The sequence below is a fragment of the Panthera pardus genome, unplaced genomic scaffold (assembly GCF_024362965.1).
Source record: "Panthera pardus isolate Hobbes unplaced genomic scaffold, ASM2436296v1 HiC_scaffold_7, whole genome shotgun sequence".
In the NCBI taxonomy this organism is placed as follows: domain Eukaryota; kingdom Metazoa; phylum Chordata; class Mammalia; order Carnivora; family Felidae; genus Panthera; species Panthera pardus.
The window spans coordinates 50940590-50959836 of NW_026527002.1; the positions used below are offsets into that span (position 1 = coordinate 50940590).

Genomic DNA, 19247 nt, shown 5'->3' on the forward strand with positions numbered 1-19247 from the left:
AGGGAGACAGTGCCACACCCGCAATTACTGTTCCAGCAAGTCTCAAGTCTCTCCCATGTACTCGGTGCAAATTTCAAAAGTCTAATAGGAGCTTCTGATTGGTGGAGCCTAAATTGTATCTGGGATTCCAGGTACAAGGATGTTTGGGCAAAGCAGACTTTCAGCCTTTCAACTTGAGCCTACAGGTAAAATCTCTGGGAAGAGAGGGGAACGTATGATGACCTGGCGTCTGGAACGGTGTCTGTCAGGCTGGGGAAAGCACCTCATGTAGTGACTGGCATGTGGCCAGCACTCACTAAAGGTTTGTAGTCGTTTTCCTTCTCTCAGTTTAAGCGCCGTATCTTTAGGCCATTTTTATCTATCCAGACCTGGTTAGATTCCTGGTCATATCATATGCTCTCTGGACTCCTAGAATTTCTAAACTCTTACCTCATTTGTAATTATGCTATAAAAGCTCCATGAAAGCAGAAACCAAGTATCTCTCTGTGTAATACATCACGAGGGCCTAGGATGGTGGTCGGCTAATAACAGCTGCACGCTAAACGATTATGAATTTAATTGAATTGACAGAAGCTTTGTCTCATTCTCAAGTTATATTTTAATAGCATGTAATGGTGTCTTAAAGATATGAAACAATAAATCTCCATATTTCCGAGTTTCATATCTTATTGAACCAATGAGGTACATGGCTAAGAAAACTTATTTTTATTTTTTAATTTTTTAAAAAGTTTGTTTGTTTGTTTATTTATGGAGAGTGTGGGAGGAGCAGAGAGAGAGGGTGAGAGAAAGAATCCCAAGCAGGCTCTGCACTGTCAGCACTGTGCAGCACGGATGTGGGACTCAGACTCCTGAACTATGAGATCATGATCTGAGCAGAAACCAAGAGTCGGCTGCCTAACCAACTGAGTTACCCAGATGCCCCAAGAAAATTTATTTTTAAAATAAATCTAGCTTCTTTCTAGCTATTGAAGCTGAAATATCAAAGTGAGATCTTTAAGTTGGAATATTATGACGTTTCATGTATAATACATGTAAAATAGCCTAACGTCTGGCCCTTGATTGCCCTAACTTCCCGGAATTCCATCTAATTTTCTAGCTATGTGTAACATCTTGGTGATAACTTTATTAGAACAACAAACTCTTAGGCCAGATTTGCCATGGTTTTAATTCCACTTTTGTTCTTGCATTTTGGGTAGGTATAATTAGCACCGGTGTTATATGGTACTATGGCTAGTATGGAGGGAAAACTGAAAGGAATGACATTCAAAGGTTTATTTAGTTTTCTAGAGTCCAGACCATAGAGTGGTTAAAGGTCTCTGTTTGAATTCTGGGTCTCTTCATTTATTATGTTCATAGGCAAATTCCCATATTTCACCAAATCTAAACCATAATTGATATCACTGAGAAAGAATAGAAGCATTCCAACTTCATGAAGGTTAAAATGTGGACTATTTTATCTTAGAATTGACATATAATACTCAGTCCCTTGACTTTCAGGTCTTCCTCCTAGTCTCACCAACTGGACTGCTGCCTGGCTCACAACTATCTACCCCTCCCATTCTCTGGGAATGGCTGGAATAGCAAATGTAGGACCCAGGGGACATCTGTCCATTAGATGACTTTGCCTGCTCCTCACCATTAGTTGGTCTTGGATGGACACTTAATCCAAGTTGGTTGGATGGTGGTTTCTCCCCAGAAATTTGTTTTACTGACATTAGCTTTATTTTCTGTATTTTAAAATGTATTTTTAAATTTTTGGAAAAAATATTAGAATAATATTTCAACTTTTAGTTTTGAGGAGTACCAGCCAGGTATATTGTAGTGTCCCTCAGTTTGGGTTTGCTTGATATTTTCTCATGATTGGACTAAAATTGTAGGTTTTTGGAAATAATTCCACAGAGATAAGGTGCTCTTAACACATCATATCAGAAAGTAAAACATATCCACCTGGCATCACCGATGATGTTAATTTTTATCACTTGCTAAAGTTGGTGTCTGTCAGAATTCTCTATTATAAAGTTGCTATTTTTTCCTTTTCATGGTTTTTTCTTTGAAAGCAAGTCACTAAGTTCTCTGGGCATTTTAAAGCCAAAAGAAATGGGGGGCTGGGAATCCTTAGACCCTGCAGGTTGTAGAGGAAGGCTATCTATAAGGTGGGAAAATAAAACTGACACAAGAGAAAGATGTTGATGAGAAGTGGGGAGACTCATGACAGCATTTCTACCCTCTAAGGATCACAGAAGCTCCTGCCTTCTGGAGATTCTATTTTGTACCATTATTAGGCCAGAAAATCTCCCTTTTCATCTAAACAAGCTTAGGTTGGATTTCTATATGTACAACCAACAGGATGCTAAGTAACATATTATCTCAATGGATTGCTCTGAGAGTTAAGTGATAAATAGTGTGCGAAGTGAATGTCTACCCAGAATGAGACACATAGAGGTACCTGATGATACTTGAGACTCTGAGATCATATCTCAAGAACATTTGTTACTAGAGCACTGGAGTCAATGAGAAGTGAAGAGTTGCACCTGTATCAAGACCTTGCTGCTTGTTCAATAACTATGTAATGTTTATATTAGATTTAGAGGCAAATAAAGAGTAGCCTGATATTTGAAGTACACAATTATCCACATTCTTCTTCCCTGAGGAAAGGGCCATCAGAGCTAAAGTCTGTTAGTCAAGAGGCATCTTTGATTCACTAATACTATGAGCATTTAAAAAAATTTTTTTAATGTTTATTTATTTAGGGGAGAGAGAGAGAGACAGAGTGCAAGCAGGGGAGGGGCAGAGAGAAAGGGAGGCACAGAATCTGAAGCAGGCTCCAGGCTCTGCTGAGCTGTCGGCACAGAGCCCGACACGGGACTCGAACCCACAAAGCACAGGATCATGACCAGGGCTGAAGTCAGATGCTTAATGAACTGAGCCACCAAGTGCCCCATTGTGAGCATTTTTAATGTCCCATGACGATTACCTAAAGCAGTGTTTGCCTTGAAGTACAGAGAGAGGGGGAAATGAACATTTATATCTTGAGTACATATCATTAGTTGATCTGTTATGACATTTATCTATAAAATGAAAGAATAATTTGGGCATTAGTGACTTTGGTTTACTCTCATTTAATTCTCCATATTAAAAATTATTGTTTTACTATGGGAAAATACCTATCAAGAAGATAAGCTTTTAATAGTTCCTCAACGAAGCCATCTTGGTATTTCCTTTCCCTTAAAGAACTCAGGTATGAATTACTTTACATTCTTAATTTAGTTCTGGTTTTCTAAAAGTTAATTACCAGTGCCCAACCGTCTAAAATGGGCAGGCTGTCTCCATGTAATAGAAGCAGAGTGTGCTGAGTGGTCAGTGCCAGTATCTGGAAACATTAGAGACACTTGGTAATGTGGCATAGATCATACTGAAGGAATTCCAACTTAGAGAAATTTGGTAAGAAAAAGTAAAGGTCAGAAGAAGGCGCTAAAAAGGGGTGTCCCCAGACTAAATGGTGGAATAGGCAAAAATCTATATCCCGTGCCGTGCTACCTCCAGCATGAGCCCTGGCCATCTTTTCTCCACTTCCTGAAATCAGAGGACCTAAGGCTGATCCCTTACACCCCATGAGTCTTCTCGTTTCAGGTCTAAATATTCACTTTCCCCTTATAATCCATTCATGCTTTAGCAAGCATCTGTTGAACACTGAAGATAATACAAATGCACACATGTATAAATCTGCCATATTCCCAATCCTCTGTGAATTTGTGGTTCAGTAGGGGAGGAAAAGGCATATAGATAACTAAAACCAATGGGAGAGTGGTGTAAAAGAAGGAGAAAGAACTACAGAGTAAAATAAAGAAGGACTAGGAAAAGAAAGGAGTAATAATCAGAGGTGTGGATTAAAAACATGTGCTATGACAAACGCTGTGAGTTCCTAGAACACCGTGTGCAAAAAAGTTGATGAGGAAGCAGTTAAGGAAAAGATCTCAGATTTGATGATTTTAAGCTAACTATAAAATGCACTTTAAATAAAGCGATTCATGGATCACATTTGTTTATTCACAGACAAATATCAAGAGGTAACAAGTGAATTGCGTGGGCTTGGGGATAAGTAAAGAGAAAAGCGGTGACAATCATTTATGTAAATAATTCTAACAGTGATCCATATGAAAGGCATAATATATTTATTATAGGAAGAACAGCATTTCTCCCATATACTTGGACTGGAGGAAAAAGAGAGAAGGCCCACTGTTATCAAACATGTTACATAATATTAAATGATAAATCAAAAAAAGAAAGAATGAGCTTCAAGAATATGGAGAATGTTGAATCCATATGGTATATACCTGAAACTAATACAGCATTGCATATTGATTATACTTCAATTAAAAAAAAAGTATATGGAAAATGTCCTTTTCCTGTAGAGACAGATTGTGGACTGGAGGCCTCAGCTGACTGGAGTCTCATTCAAAAACTTTAATGAGTGGCACTACTTTGGAAACAACCAGGGTCCTGAAATAAAGATGAAAAGGCAACGAAAAGCAGGCTAACTGCTAACCCTTAGGCAGACAAATCAAAGCATCTGAGCCTAAAAAAAGATAGGAAAAATCACTTCAAACCTTTATTATTCTTTTGCTCATTTCTGAATAACTCAAACCAACTGATATCCCACCAGGGGCTTGCTGTCCTTTTTTGCCTATGAAGAAAAATAGCTGTAGCAGATATCTATTATTTCTATCTTGCAAGCATCCCCTACCCCTTCTTCTGCTGACTGGATACTTTCCTGTTGAGAGGTTTCTTCCCCCAGAGGATGCACAAGGTTATACGTGCAACCTAGGGCATCCGACCAGAGCCCTTTGTCAAAGACTGATCTGCTCATCAGAGCACAAGGTCTGCTTTCTTTGTAAGATCGAAAACTTTGTCATCTGGGTAGGGCTGGAAGTGCACGATGGACACAGTCTGATGGAGAATGAAGCCAACACAGAAGGCAACGCTGACAGGAGTGAGAGAAACATATTCTTGCTGGTGCTGTTAAGCCATGGTTCATTCCTGTTACCCCCTGTACTTCTGACTTACACGGCCCAGTGCATTTTCTTTGTTGCCTAGGTTAGTTAGTGTTGAGTTTCTGTTATTTGCTATCAAGAGTCCTGAATGCAATGTTTTTGAATTACATTTTTGATGGGAAATCGAAGTGTGAACTTTCAAATCATAATTTGCCCAGTCCGTGATTATGTCTAGGGTGCATGCTGTAGCATAGAGATCTTCAGACCATCATAACCACCTTAAGACTAACGACGAGAAAGGAAGAAGGAAAACCACTGGGTTTCTTTTATTGCCTACAGAAACGAATGGGTGAATTGTATTGATGCCCTAAGGAAATTCCATTTTTTTCTTCCCAGTTAATCACTCATGGAAAATTAGGAAAATGCTGTTGTCATTTCAAAGTGGCTCTAGTCCTGGAGATGACATCTATTGGAGACATGCCTTATTTATTTGTTTATTTATTAAAATTTTTTTTTCAATGTTTATTTATGTTTGAGAGACAAGAGTGAGTAGGGAAGGGGCAGAGAGAGAGGGAGACATGGAATCCAAAGCGGACTCCAGGCTCCGCTGAGCTGTCAGCACAGAGCCCGACATGGGGCTCTAACCCATGAACTGTGAGATCATGACCTGTGTGGAAATCAAGAGTTGGGCATTTAACCAAATGAGCCACCCAGGCACCTCAGTGGAGACATGCTTTAAGGGAAGAATGAATCAAGAAACTGAAAACTTGGCAGTAAAAGATCAAACATTAATTGATCATCTATTTTGGGCTGGACAGGACCCTAAATTTTAAGTGGGACGGCAAGGAGGAAACTTAGGAGGGAGGACAACCGTTTATTCAAATAGACATGTACCATCACAGTTCTGTGAAAAAGCACATCCATGTTGGTAGCTTAGTGGGGTTAGCAAAACCTCACTGATTTGTAACAATAGCAAAAGAAAGTAGCCTTAGCAAAGAAACTGAACTGTGAGATGTTATAAAGTACATTCCAAGTGAAAACATTGCTCTTAGAAGATTCTCAGTAAATTCTCTGAATAAATGAAGAAACGAAATTTATCACTCCCACAAAACACATGAAATCTAAACTATGAATGCCCAGAAAGAAATCAGGCAACAAAACAAAACTCCCAAACCCCAAAAACTCCCAGTCGGTATTTTTCAATTTTAGGCACTCCACGGAGAATAATTTCTAAATTTCCTCAGCCTGTATCTCAGGTAAAGCTATTGATTCAGGGGAATAAGTCACACAGAAACCACGGGAGTTTCTAGTTTGGCAGGCTCTGGGTTAATAATTAAATTAAATTAAAAATTATATTTTGACTCCAGGTAAAAGATGAGCATCTCTGAACGTCAACGTTCTCATCTGTCAAACCAGAACAATGATTCTTTTATAAGATATCTGTGAGGGGGGTGAATCAAAAAGGCGGGAATCTGACCCAGGAAACATTTGTAACTCTCAGTTTAAGGGCGGAAAGATTTCAAAAGTAGACTGTCAGGAATGAAGGTAGCATATACTGGAAACGAACAGCAGGGAAATAGTTAATTTGCAGGTGCGGCGGCTCTGAGAGAATCTGAGGCTGAAAGTGCTGGATGCTCAGGAGACCAAGGGAGACACATCGTGGCCCGAACTTGACAGCAGGACTGGAACCCTCGCTCGGCACGGTTACCAAAAGGCCAGGTTCCGAGTCAGGCAACAGAACCTAGCCGTCTCCAGTTTGCACCCTTTTCTTTGCTCAAATTAAAGCCGGGCTGGTGGAGGGAGGATGGAGGTAGGACAAGCGGTAAAGAAATTATAGTTCGGATAACAAGAACAACGAAGCCAACAAGATCAGGATGGGTGTCAGCGAATATAAAAAACCCGCAGAAAGAGGAGTGAGCAACGCCGCGAGAACAAGTTTTCCCGTTAGCAGGTCTTTCCAGAGCCCCCTTCAGCCCGCCCCACGGCTCCCCTCTCTGGGATGTTGACCGTCATCCTTTCCTCCTCCTAACAAAGCCAAGCATCCATAGAAACTTATTTTTCTCCAAAAGTCTGAGCCAATTTCGTTGTGGCGGAGGTTTTTCATCGTTGTAAACCAACTTTCCTCCGTTTCTTTGGCGAGACGTGAAATTAAGGCTGCCCGGCAGGCGGGAGCCCCAAATCCCGGCAGCCTGGCGGGGGGGGGGGGGGGGGAGGGGGGCTGTGAGGGAGGCGCCGGGGTGCAGCTAAGAGTGCGGGCGGGGGGGGTGCTGGCAGGACGCGCGCTCCGGTCCCCTCGCCGGCTGCGAGCGCAGGATCCCGAGCGCCGGGCGGCAGGGACGCGCGTGGGAGGGGGGCGCTGGCAGCCGGAGCCGCGGTTTCCGCAGGAGCTATTTTTAGCGGCCGCGTCGTCCCTCTGGTTCCCCCGCTTCCGAGGTGGTAGCCTCCCGCTCGCAGCCGCCAGTGCCCGGCCGCTTTCCGCCTCCCCCGCCGCTGCTCGCGCTTGGTAGCGTCCACGCAGGCAGGTCCGGAAACTGAGCATGTGTGGAAGCGCTCGGCGGCCTCGGCGGCGGCGCGGGCAGAGCCGGGCTGCGTCAGGCTGAGCCCATTCACCGCGCGGCCGCAGGAGCGCAGCGCCGGCGCCGCGCCGCCCAGCCCCGCCGAGAGGGGCGCACTCGCCGCCGCGGGGCCCGCCGCCGCTCACCGCAGCCCCCTCCTGGCGACCCGCAAGTAAGTTTGTAAGGTGGTTGGGCGGTGGGGCGAGGGCTTGGCGTCCGGGGGAGCCCAGGCTGGCAGGCGGGAGGCACGGTTGGCCGCTGGCCCCGGTGCCCGGCGTCCCGGCGTCCCGGCGAGCCGCTTGGCCAATTTGATAGCGGGCGGCCACTGGGATGCCGGAGCAGGGGGGACCGGCAAAGCAGGAGGGCCGAACCGACTCTGGCGTGGGCCGAGGGGCCCAACTTGGGGAGAGGGAAGGACCGCGCGGTGAGGGAGAGGATCCGGCAGGCCGGGAAGGCGGGCTGGTGTGGGATGGAGAGGCTGGGTTTGGGATGCGGGCGCCCCGCCGAGAAGAGCCGCAGAGGGAAAGCGGGGTGTCTTCGGGGGGTTAGGGTGGGATGAGCGTGAGAGCGCAGTATGGGGGGCATGGTAGGGGGTGAGCGTGTCCAGGTCGGAGCGGCAGAGGGAAGATGGATGAAAACTGGGGCGCGTGGAAAGCGGATTTGAACGAGAGCAGAGGACGCAGGTGGAAGGGACAGTAGGTTCCGGAGAAACGAGTAGACCCGGATAATTTGGGGGAATTAGTGCCAGGTTGAGGGCGATATAATGATGGTGAGAGGCAGCCTTGAATCGAGGTCTTTGGAGTGAGTATGCGAGGCCACATGTTGGGAACCGTCTGGAGAGAGAGGATGGATGCAGAAAGTGGCCTGGAACGGCCAGCTGGAAAATCGTTGAGGGATTTGGGTGAAGGGGAGGAGGGCAGCGGTGCAGAGATCGGGTGGAGGAACTGGGCTGCTGCTGGAGCCAAAAGGCTCAGGAAGGGGTTGGAGGCTACGTGCGGTCCGCCTGAATACTGACTTAGTAGCGGTTCTCTGAGGTTCACTTGCACCCCAGGCTCCTCCTCCTTCTCCTACCTGGCTTGGTCCCAGGGCGGCTTGCTTTAGGCGAGCTAGTAGGAGATTTGGACAGATAAGGTAGCCGGGAAGGTAGTCATTTGCACGGGAACTGCCAGGGCTTCCCGTAAGTGGTTCCCGGCACCCTGGGGATGTAATGTAGAGTCGGAATGTGTGTGTTGCAGGGCGGTGGAGAGGAGTGGTCGCTTCTGGGCCAAAAGAATCCGTGTTCTGGCCCGGGAGGTGAGATGTTTTGGGCTGGGAAGTCAGGCAGAAGTCTGCGGCGTGCAACTCGCGGCGGGGCGTGTGTGCGCGCGTGTGTGCGTGTTGCCTGCCCAGGGTCGCGTCTGTTGCTGCAGTCTGTTTCCATGACGAGGAGATCCTGGGATCCACAGGCAGCACGGGGAGGGGATTAAGGGAAACGTGTTTTCCTACGTCTCTTCTATCTCCTTTCTCCAGGGTCACATTCTTCGCTCGTCCAATGATGCGCCTTTCTAACCTCTCCCCCTGCCGTCGCACACCCCAAACCTGGCGCGGGTCTAGTCCTCTGATTTGGTACCCCGAGGAGGAGGCGGCGGTCCCTTATGTGCGGGAGGGTATCCTAGGAGTCCCCATGATTCAGAGAGGCTCCCGAGTCCGCGGGTCCTTACCTGGGGCGTCGCTCCGGGGGTCCGCAGTTCACTCTGCTGCCCCTGCAGGTGACGCGGTGATGTTGCCCCACGGACTCCGGAAGTGTGATGGCTACAAATGGCCTTTGGGGCCCGAGAATCCCTGCAGAGTGACCAACACTCGCAGGTTTTCGAGAGCAGGGGTTTTCCCTGGGTTCCCCGCGTATAAATGTAACTTAACAAGAAAAAGACCAGATTAATAGAATAAACCAGCATCTCACTCAAAAGGCTTTATGCAAAAACGCCTCTTTCACTAGGAGAGATTTCACCCACCAACTGCAAGAAGGGAAAGAGCTTCTACAGCGTACAGGATGGAAATCTGGGGTGGGGGTGGGGGGAAACAGGAGCTGTCATCATGTCCGTGTCTTCTCAGACTCCATCCAGCTTGTTTTGCTCTGTCGTCGTTGCCATATTTTTAGAGAGGCTTTACCGGATGTGGGGAAATGAGGATGAAGGTGACTCTTGCAACCTGTGTCACCTGTGAAAGGACTCAAAAGAAGAAGAGTGAGCATTGTGCCTATGGTCTGTGGATATCTAAGAGGGATGGGTTCTGACGTTGTTGTGCAACCATCAGAAATAGTTCCCACATCTACGTTGCAGGGGGGAGACTCAGATGAAGGGCAGTGAGAACTCTCCAAGAAAGTGATAAGGCTCATGGTGTAGGTTGTCACAGGGTGATCACTGACCCATGGAGGCACACAGCAGAAAGGACAGCAAGCTTCTAATGGCCAGGCCAGGCCTCATATTCCATGTGACCATGGCTTTCTCAGTTTCTAGCATAGTCCTTTTGAAATATGTCCATGATTCTGGCATCTGAAAGGTGGAGAGTTGAACAAAGACTTAATGATGTCAGTTTTCACTTCTATTACTGTTCCCCCCCCCCCTTTGATGATGATTATTAGAACATGTGGTGAAGATAAAATAAATTATTTTTAGCCATTAATTCTCCCTGAAGTGCTGTTCAGATAAAACATAACCTTATATGTTTGCCTATTTTGTTTGTTTGTTTGTTTGGGGATCAAGGAGAAGTGATTATTGGGCAAATTGATTTTAGAATCAAAACTAGGCAGAATTCAGGCACCTGAACATCTTATAAGCATGTGGAGGTGAATTCTGCATTTATAGAATGTTTAATTTAATGTGAAATGAGAAAACCCTTCCCTCTCTACCCTTCATCTCTTGCATTGGAAATACAGAGGATTGTACCCTTGGGCTGGTTCTTAGTCCTCAGAAGCACATTTTGACTATACTTTTCCTGGAGGATTGTTTCCTAAACCCAAGTATTCTTTAAGAAATAGTCAGTGGAGGGGCGCCTGGGTGGCTCCGTCGGTTAAGCATCCGACTTCAGCTCAGGTCATGATCTCACAGTTTGTGAGTTTGAGCCCCACGTTGGGCTCTGTGCTGACAGCTCAGAGCCTGGAGCCTGCTTCGGATTCTGTGTCTCCCTCTCTCTCTCTGCCCCTTCCCTGCTCATGCTGTGTCTCTCTCTGTCTCAGAAATAAAATAAACATTAAAAAAAATTTAAAAAAAGAAATAGTGGAATCTTTGCTTCCCTAAGGTAAAGGCATTTAAAAAAAAAATGGTGAAATGGTTTGATGAGGCAGAACTAAGAGAGAAATGTTAGTCAACATGGAAGAAGAGAAATCACCTTTTACCTCAGGGCATCTTACTGATAAGCCTAGAGCAGTGGTTTCCAGCACAGGCAATTTGGCACCCACTCCCCCGGGGTCCACTGGCAACGTCTGGAGAGAGGTTTTGGTTGTCACAACTTGGGGAGAGGGGTGTTTCTGGCATCTCATGGGCAGAGGCCAGGGGTGTTGCTAACATTCTGCAACATACTGGGTAGTCCCCAGCAATCAAGAATTACCCGACCCCAAATGTTAGTAGTGCTGAAGTTGAAAAACCCTGGTTTAACACAAGACATGATTGGAATTAAGAGCAATTCTTGTTAGGATGCTTTCATATATTCCTGTTGGAATTTATCTTGAAAATCAGGACTCGTTGATACTAAGAGGCTTTCTTTGCAAAATGGCACCATGTTCTAAAATACTCGTTTTGAGGAAAATTAAAGGGGTTTCCCTTTAGCAGGACTTCTTTTCAGCCTTAAAAAATAATCCTGACATGTATTAGGAATGTCTACAATGATACGTTATATGGTATGCCTATGAACTGAGTAAACGTTTTTGATGAAAGCAAATTATAAAATTGTTTAGCTACTGTATTTCTCACTGAACTTGTTTGGTAATTCTTCTTTAACATACATAGTTACATTTTTTTTAATTAAAGTTAATTTAAGGCTGTAACTAGTAAGTTCTTCGTATAATGAGGGATTGAACAGAATCAGAGAGAAAAAATGTTAAATGAATATTTATTAGATGCCTCATAAAATATTCCAAAGTGAAACCTTAGTATTGGTAGACATCTGTGCAGGAAGGTAGGAATCCCATATAATTTTCATGTATTTAGTTTCAATTTTAAATCGACAGCACGGCACGTATTGAGAAACAAACCTTCCTAGCCCGTGGCACAATAGTCTGCCTAGAGAGAAGGAACAATGGCTTACGCTCATAAATGTAATAAGATCAGGGAAGAGTTCTAATATCGCCTGTGTGCGGGAACTCAGAACACTTACTAGGTAAAAGCTTTGTCATTATTACACCCAGGCCGAGAGAAACTAAAGAGATTTGGTCACTATTTCTACCTTCTGGCCCTGCCCTCCCCCTTTTGTTTGGTGATTGGTTGGTTGGTTTCAGAATTCGTTCTCCATAGATTGTCATTAGGACTGCTTATTTCCCTTCTTGTCCTAATAACCATTTCCTTCACTCTCGGCCATTGCGATCCCTCGGTCCCTCAGGAGTTTGTGTAGCAGAAGAGACTTCACATTCCTGCTAAATCTCTGGGGCACCCCATAATCCCTCCTTTTCTCCTGTGTGTACAAACACAAACAGCTCCTTCTGGCTTCCATGTGGAACAGTCATTGGTGTCTCTTTTGGAAAAAGGCAGTTGGAGAGCCCTTGGTTTCCACAAAGGCAACCTCTGTGTCTCTGGTTGCATGTTTAAATTGCTTTTTCAATTGTTTGTTTAATTGCTGTTAGGAAGGCTTCCTCTTTCCCAAGGGGATGGTGAAAGAACCAAGGAAAATAGGACTTCAGTTCGAGCAACACTGATGTTGGTAGAGTGTGCCTATCTTTGGACTATATGAAAGCTCACAAACATGATTTGAAACAGTGAGTATTATATATTATAAATTCAACAAGCATTTGTAGATTCAACGGTAGCAAGTTCTACTCTAGGCACTGGGACTGTTGCATTTGCGAGGTCAAGCTGCCTTGTGCATTGCAACCAGTTTCAAAACAAAGTTCATTCAGAGACTATGCATATATTCTATGTATATCTTTAAAACTCTGTAAAGAATAAAGGCAGGATGGTTATTCATTTTCATGAAATTGGGAGCAATTATAGAGATACAGCTTAATCTGTGAAAATACTTCTGAACACGGTGAAATGTAGAAGGCAGAAGAAATATTTAAAGTGGAGACTTACATGGATCTCTATATAGACTAGACAAGGGGTGTGAGCAATTTGAGGTGAAAGGGGTCAGTTCTTGTCTCCCTTTGCCTTTCTGTAGGAAGTGGTTATTGATTTTGTTTGACATCTGAACAAGGAGAAATGGTTTCCTTCCCTGCAGTTACTTGTTGAATAGACGTGTGGTCTTTTATCCTGCTGATAGTCATGGTGGTAGAAGGCAGTGGGGCGGCTGGTATGATGGTTAGAATGAAGCAGAATTTGAAATCAGTTCTGTCCTAATGTTTGCAACAAAGGCTTTGTATACACACCTTCAAAGATAGAGCATGCCATGTGACTATTTTGAGGTGACTAATAGATTACAGAACTGAGCATTTTTGCTGTTCTGTGTACTAGGTAATATGTATGCTTTGTTTGGGGGGAGAGGAAAATGAAATAATATGGCAGCTCCATTACTTATAAATAAACTTGCTGGTTCCTGTGGCATGTCAGTTACTGTCCCAGCTAGAAGAAAAGTAGTGTGAGGGGAGAGAATTTTATGAAACACCAGAAGTTGCCTTTGCTGAACTCAACAACAACAACAACAAAAGTAGGATTTTAAAATTTATGCTATGGCAAAGGCAAAGAGAGTTTCTGCTTTTTATTTCTTTTTTTGTTTGTTTTGTTTATTATTGTTAAGGATGAGTGATAGCAATCCATGAAATAGGCAACCTGCCTGTGGAAGGTTTTACTTTTGTTTATACATGCTTATCCATCTTAAGAAACAAATAGCCCAGAACATCTCCTGAGGCTTTCAGCCTTCATTATAAATAGCATGTCTCTTCTAACTCTGGAATATTTATTATGTAATGTCATTTAGAATCAGAATACTGGGCTAAGTTGATACTGATAGCAATCCTTTCTAATTTTGTGATTTAGAGTTGTCTCTGTCCTCTTAAAGAAGGTGAAAGAGACTTGGCTGTTTGTCTTAGGAGCATAGTCACGAGGACATGATGCTACTTGACATTGGACCCCACTGACCAAAACATAGATCTCAGTCTTCTAGATTGTGAAGCTTGATTTTAACAATTTTGATTTGAACCACTGCTGTGACCGGGCTGAGAATCAGTTGATACATTTGGAAAAGACCAGCTGCTGAACCAGAATGCTAGCCACACATTATGAAGAAACATCTACAGCATTTTAGGGTCAAGAACTTTGCAGCCAGATCTGGCCCTTCTACTTAGTAGTTTTGTGACTTTAGATACATTTTTTTTTTTTAACTTCATGGAGCTCTGACTTCTTCATTTTTGAAATGGTGATAATTTTTTTTTCTGTAAAGTTCATGATAAGATTAGAAGAAATATTTTTAAAGTGGAAGTACCTATTAAATAGTGGTGGTGGTGCTTATACATCCTTCTAGTGCTAGAATTTAAATGGCTACTGTCCAGGGAAGGAGGCAGAGGTCGAATAGAGTCAGAAGGGTCATTGGTGAGCAAAGGGAGATGGAAAAGGACGATGAGGTAGATCACAGATTAGGACGGGATGTTAACGATGAAATCATCTGATGTCTTCTTTTGACTGATGAGGTCTTGGGGATTCAGGATTATGAAGTGCCTTGTTCAAGTTCAACGGTCAGTGCATCATTTCAGCTGAATGTACATTTTTTAAAGTTTCTATCCAAACTTTCTCTACCTTAACAGCATACTTATTTTCTTGGTTAAATCCATGTTTCTTCTATTTATTTACAAATGCTTATGTATCTTAAGAACCTCTCTTTTCAGTTGTTATGTTCCAGGTCTTCTATAAGCAACAAAAGCCATCAATGGATCTAATTTAATTTGTGTAGTTCATCTCAGCTGTTCATGTACATGATCCAAATGATCAAGTACATCTTTATTTTTTTCCTCATTGGAGTGAACATAAGTAGAGTTTTGGGTAAAGATATCTAAGAACCAAAAATACCACTATGAATAATGCTCTTCAACTAGGTTATATTTATTAATGACCAGAAAATTGAAGATTGGCCCTTTTGGTGGTTCTGTTGCTAAGGTCATAGTTTTGTTGTTGTTTTAAATCAGTTCAGTGCTGTTGCCATTCTTGAAGAGTTTCAGATTCAATAACAATGTAAAAACCAATATGCATTAGAGGTACTTTGTAAATTGTAAGTTATATTATGTATGTTGTCTTATTTGTAATTATGGTGAAGGTATATAATCAGTTTGCAATAATGAAAGCCTTAAAAGTAGAAGGCAGGATGGATGGTAAGCTTGAAAGAACATTCCCTTTAGAATCAGACAAACTTGAATTCAAATCTCTATTTTTTAGTTAGTAGCTGTGAAAACTTGGCCAAATTATTTGGCTTTCCAGTTTCTCCTATCTTTTGAGAATCACATCTATCAGATACCAGATTATGAGTATGATTCTCATTATTGACTAGGTGAGATATAAGCAGATAAAGATCTTATTAGCATGATACCAAGCACCCTTTGTCCTTGTACACTGCTAATTCTACTGTAGTTCAGCTATGCCCTTGAAGATGAGTGTTTGTACTTGAATCAGTTCAGATTCTTTCACTGTCAAGAATCAGACAACCTGATTTCAAGTGGCTTGAGGAAAAAAAAAAGAAGGTCTTCATAACTATGTAACTGAGTGGAGGAGGGGACTGCGTTTCTAGATTTGACCTGATCCAGGGTTCATAACCATCTGACAAGTTCCTTGTTTTCCCGTTGCAGTTTCTTAGCTCCCCTTCTTGAGTGCTGGCTCCATTTCTGACAGGCTTTCTCCTTGGGGCCCTAAGAATGCTGCCAGAGCTGGTAGGGCTTCATATTCCCAGGTTCAAATCTACTGAGGGGGGACTCCTTCCATAGCTCTTGAAGAGGAAAGAAGAAACTGCTCTTTTCAGAAATCCCAGGGAACATCTCCCTCACCTCTTGCTGTCTCCAGTCAGGTAAAGAGCCTATTCCACCAACAACAATGGCCAGAAGGATGGTTTAGACTGGTTGGGAGGTATGTTTTTCTATAGAAAGGTGGGAGTTTGGGGAAGAAGGGGGATTTTTTTTTTTTTTTTTAAATTTTTTTTTTTTTAATGTTTATTTCTGAGACAGAGAGAGACAGAGAATGAGGTGGGGAGGGGCAGAGAGAGAGGGAGACAGAATCCGAAGCAGGCTCCAGGCTCTGAGCTGTCAGCACAGAGCCCGACGCGGGGCTCGAACTCACGGACTGTGAGATCGTGACCTGAGCCGAAGTCGGACGCTCAACCGACTGAGCCACCCAGGCGCCCCAGAAGGGGGATTTTATATTACGCACATAAACAAGAAGGGGACACTACAGCCCTTGCATTATTGTTGAGCCCTAAAGAAAAATGTTGGAGTCATGGTTTTATTTCATCTGAGACATGGTTAAAGTCTAGAGAATTCTCCTCTCTCCACTACTGAATAGATTTGAATCTTTATGATTGAAAGAAACCAATGTACATTAGGTCTCGTCCCTCATTATACATCATTAGACTGGATGGCTAGACACTGAGATTCATGTTTTGTTATAAATAAATGTTAAAGAAGCAAATGTGGTAAAGGTAAAATGTGGTCTTACATTGAGAATTAATATATTAATGGACTAACGATTCTTTCTGATCTATGTTTAAATCTTTATGTAAATCACCACGACAAGATGTCACAAGCGCATATCACAATTTAGCAGAAGAATGTTAACAACCGTGATAAATGGCTTTGAGTATTTTATTCTGTTTTCGTTCATCTAAATGGCTTAGTAATACAAACATCATTGCATTTTTAAAGCCAACTTGTAAGATACTATAAAATATAATCTACCTTTGATGAGTGAGGTAAGCATGTAAAGGTAGCAGTTGGTTCTCCCATAGTTTCCCACATGAGGGAAAATATATTCTAGTACAATGAAGTTAAAAAGTAAAAAACCACAGAAATCAGCAGGGCATTAATTATCCTTCGATCTATTTAGATCTTACATTCTTAGGAGGATCAAAGAAGTTTAAAGGTGATCTTTTATATCACTGAAGTGTTATTGAAGTGCAGTTTTAACCCCTTACCAGCATGTTTTTAAATGTCAAATGAGCAGTCGTGTTGGTAAGTGTATAGTAGAAAAAGAGCAAAATATAGTTTTTAATGATGTGAACTAACATGAACAACTGAGAGGAAAAAAGAACCATTCTGGCACTATAGAAATATTCAGTGATTTTTAGAAAAACCTAGGGAGATGTTGTTTTAACATAGCCTTATAGGCACAGTCTCTGATTATGTTATATATTAAGAGTTTTGTGTTTCAGTGTTAGGTACACATCATGTTCGTCGTTAAATATTATGGGGAAATGTTTCTTGGGCATTGAAGTTAATAAATTATTTTTGTCATCCTTAATGTGAATGAGAATAAAAAGGTTGCTAATAGTCCACTTGAAAACTATACATTAATTTCTTTTAACTTTGCCATCAGCTTCCGCTTCTTGGACTGAAACACATAGACTTGCAAAAAAAACCAATAACAAATCCATTATAGATAGTTGTACCTTGAAGCATTTTGAGCTAATCATTTAGACCTTTGTGGGAGGGAATTGAATGAAACTGAAATTTCAGTGAACCCTACTAATAGTGGTAAGTCAAAATAAGGTAAACAATAATAAAAAAAGAACAAAATCCAAAGCTTTACTTTTCTAATTTATCAGAGTTCCTTAATTGAATGAATGACGTAGAACTGATTCTGGTTAATCTCAGCATAAAGGGATTTACTGGATTGTTATGGAAGAGTTCATGGGATTGAGGGAAATGCTGAAGAACAAGACCTTGGAAAGGCTGTCTCACTACTGGGATGAATCAACTCTAGCTCTTTTCCATCATGTGTCATGTGGTCACGACTCATAATTCCCAGCAGGAGAGAGAGAGAGAAAGTGAAATAGAGATAGAGTGTTCTGGGAAAGAGCAGGACATCTTGTCAGATAATCCACTGACCCTGTGTTTAATGAGCTCATGGAATTACCCCATGACATGATCAATGATCTGCTGATACCAGAAAAATGGAAATAGATGATGCAGGGCAGACACACTAAACTAATGTCCACTACATAGATTCAAGATGGAGAAACTTGCTTCAGTGATGATGAATTACTAGAAGGAAAAAAGAAGGCGGGGGGGGGGGGGGGGGAAGGTGGTGGGGACACTGAGTGTATATCCAAGCAGTATCTATGTAGAAGGCAAAAGTACTGTGTCAGTTTCCAAAGTCAGCTGTAACAAGTTTCCACAAACTGGATGGCTTAAAACAATAGAAATGTATTCTCTCACAGTTTTGGAAAATTGAAGGTGGAAATCAAAGTGTTGGCAGAGCTATTCACTCTCTGAAGACTGGAGGGGAGAATCTGTTTCATGATTTTCTCTCTGCTTCTGGTGCCTCCAGTAATCCTCCACATTCCTTGGTTTATAGATCCATCCCTCCAGTCCCTGTGTCCATCGTCACATGATGTTCATTCTCCCGTGTGTCTGACTCTTTTCTCTTCTCTTCTCTTCTCTTCTCTTCTCTTCTCTTCTCTTCTCTTCTCTTCTCTCCTCTCCTCTCCTCTCCTCTCCTCTCCTCTCCTCTCCTCTCCTCTCCTCTCCTCTCCTCTTCTCATAAGGACACAGGTCACATTGGATTAAGGACCTATACTATTCTACTACAACCTCATCTTAAACATTACATCTCTAAAGACTCAACTTCCAAATAAGGTAATTCTTAGATTCCAGGAAGGACATGAAATTTGGGGGGAACACTATCCAACTTAGTATAGGTGTGATACGGATAAAACAAACAGCAATGCCCATAGCTAGGTCTAAAGAGTGAGAGGAGGGTAATATCCTATTATTTGCTGTTATAAAACTATATCTTAATTATCATGGCAAGTTTTAGGCACTCTTTTAGGGACTGTCCGTGTCCACTAGATAATAGAAAAACAATTTGGTTTTTAAGAACAGTTTTTTTGAAGTATAGACCATAAGTTTGGCAAAGAGGAGTGTAAGATAAATATACTATGAGCTTCCAGGTGTTGAAAGGAAGAAAGATGTCGTCTTTGCTCACTTACGAAGAACTAGGACATATGGCTGGAAGTTTCAAGGAAGGCCATTTTCTCTCACTGTAAGCAGAAACATTCTTGTATTAGTGTGGTTCAGGAGAGGAGTGAGCTACCTTGAGAGTTAGTGGGGGCTGCAGTCTGGAAGCACTCAGCAGATGCTGGGTCAGTTTTGTCATGGATGAGGTAGAAACAATTTCTGCATGTGAAGGGAGCTTAGATGGGATAACTCTATGGTTCCATGTTGAAGATTCTCTTTTTCTAGGAATACGAAGGACTCTAGTCATTCCCAAAACATTTCTTGAGCACTGAGCAGGCATTATATGTTGGTAGAAATAGAAGTAAAAATGGCATACAGAGTCTCTAGCGATTACATAGATACATGTTTCAGAGGTATACCATGGTA

General features: G+C 42.6%; 1 protein-coding gene across 1 annotated transcript in view; it reads left to right on the top strand.

The window, feature by feature from the left end:
• The first annotated feature begins 7606 nt into the window (after positions 1-7606).
• Positions 7607-19247, top strand: part of OXR1 (oxidation resistance 1) — a 445002-nt gene continuing 433361 nt past the window's right edge. The window contains exon 1 of the mRNA XM_019467866.2: positions 7607-7718. The gene's annotated coding sequence lies outside the window, so the exon portion shown is untranslated. The remainder of the gene's footprint in view (positions 7719-19247) is intronic.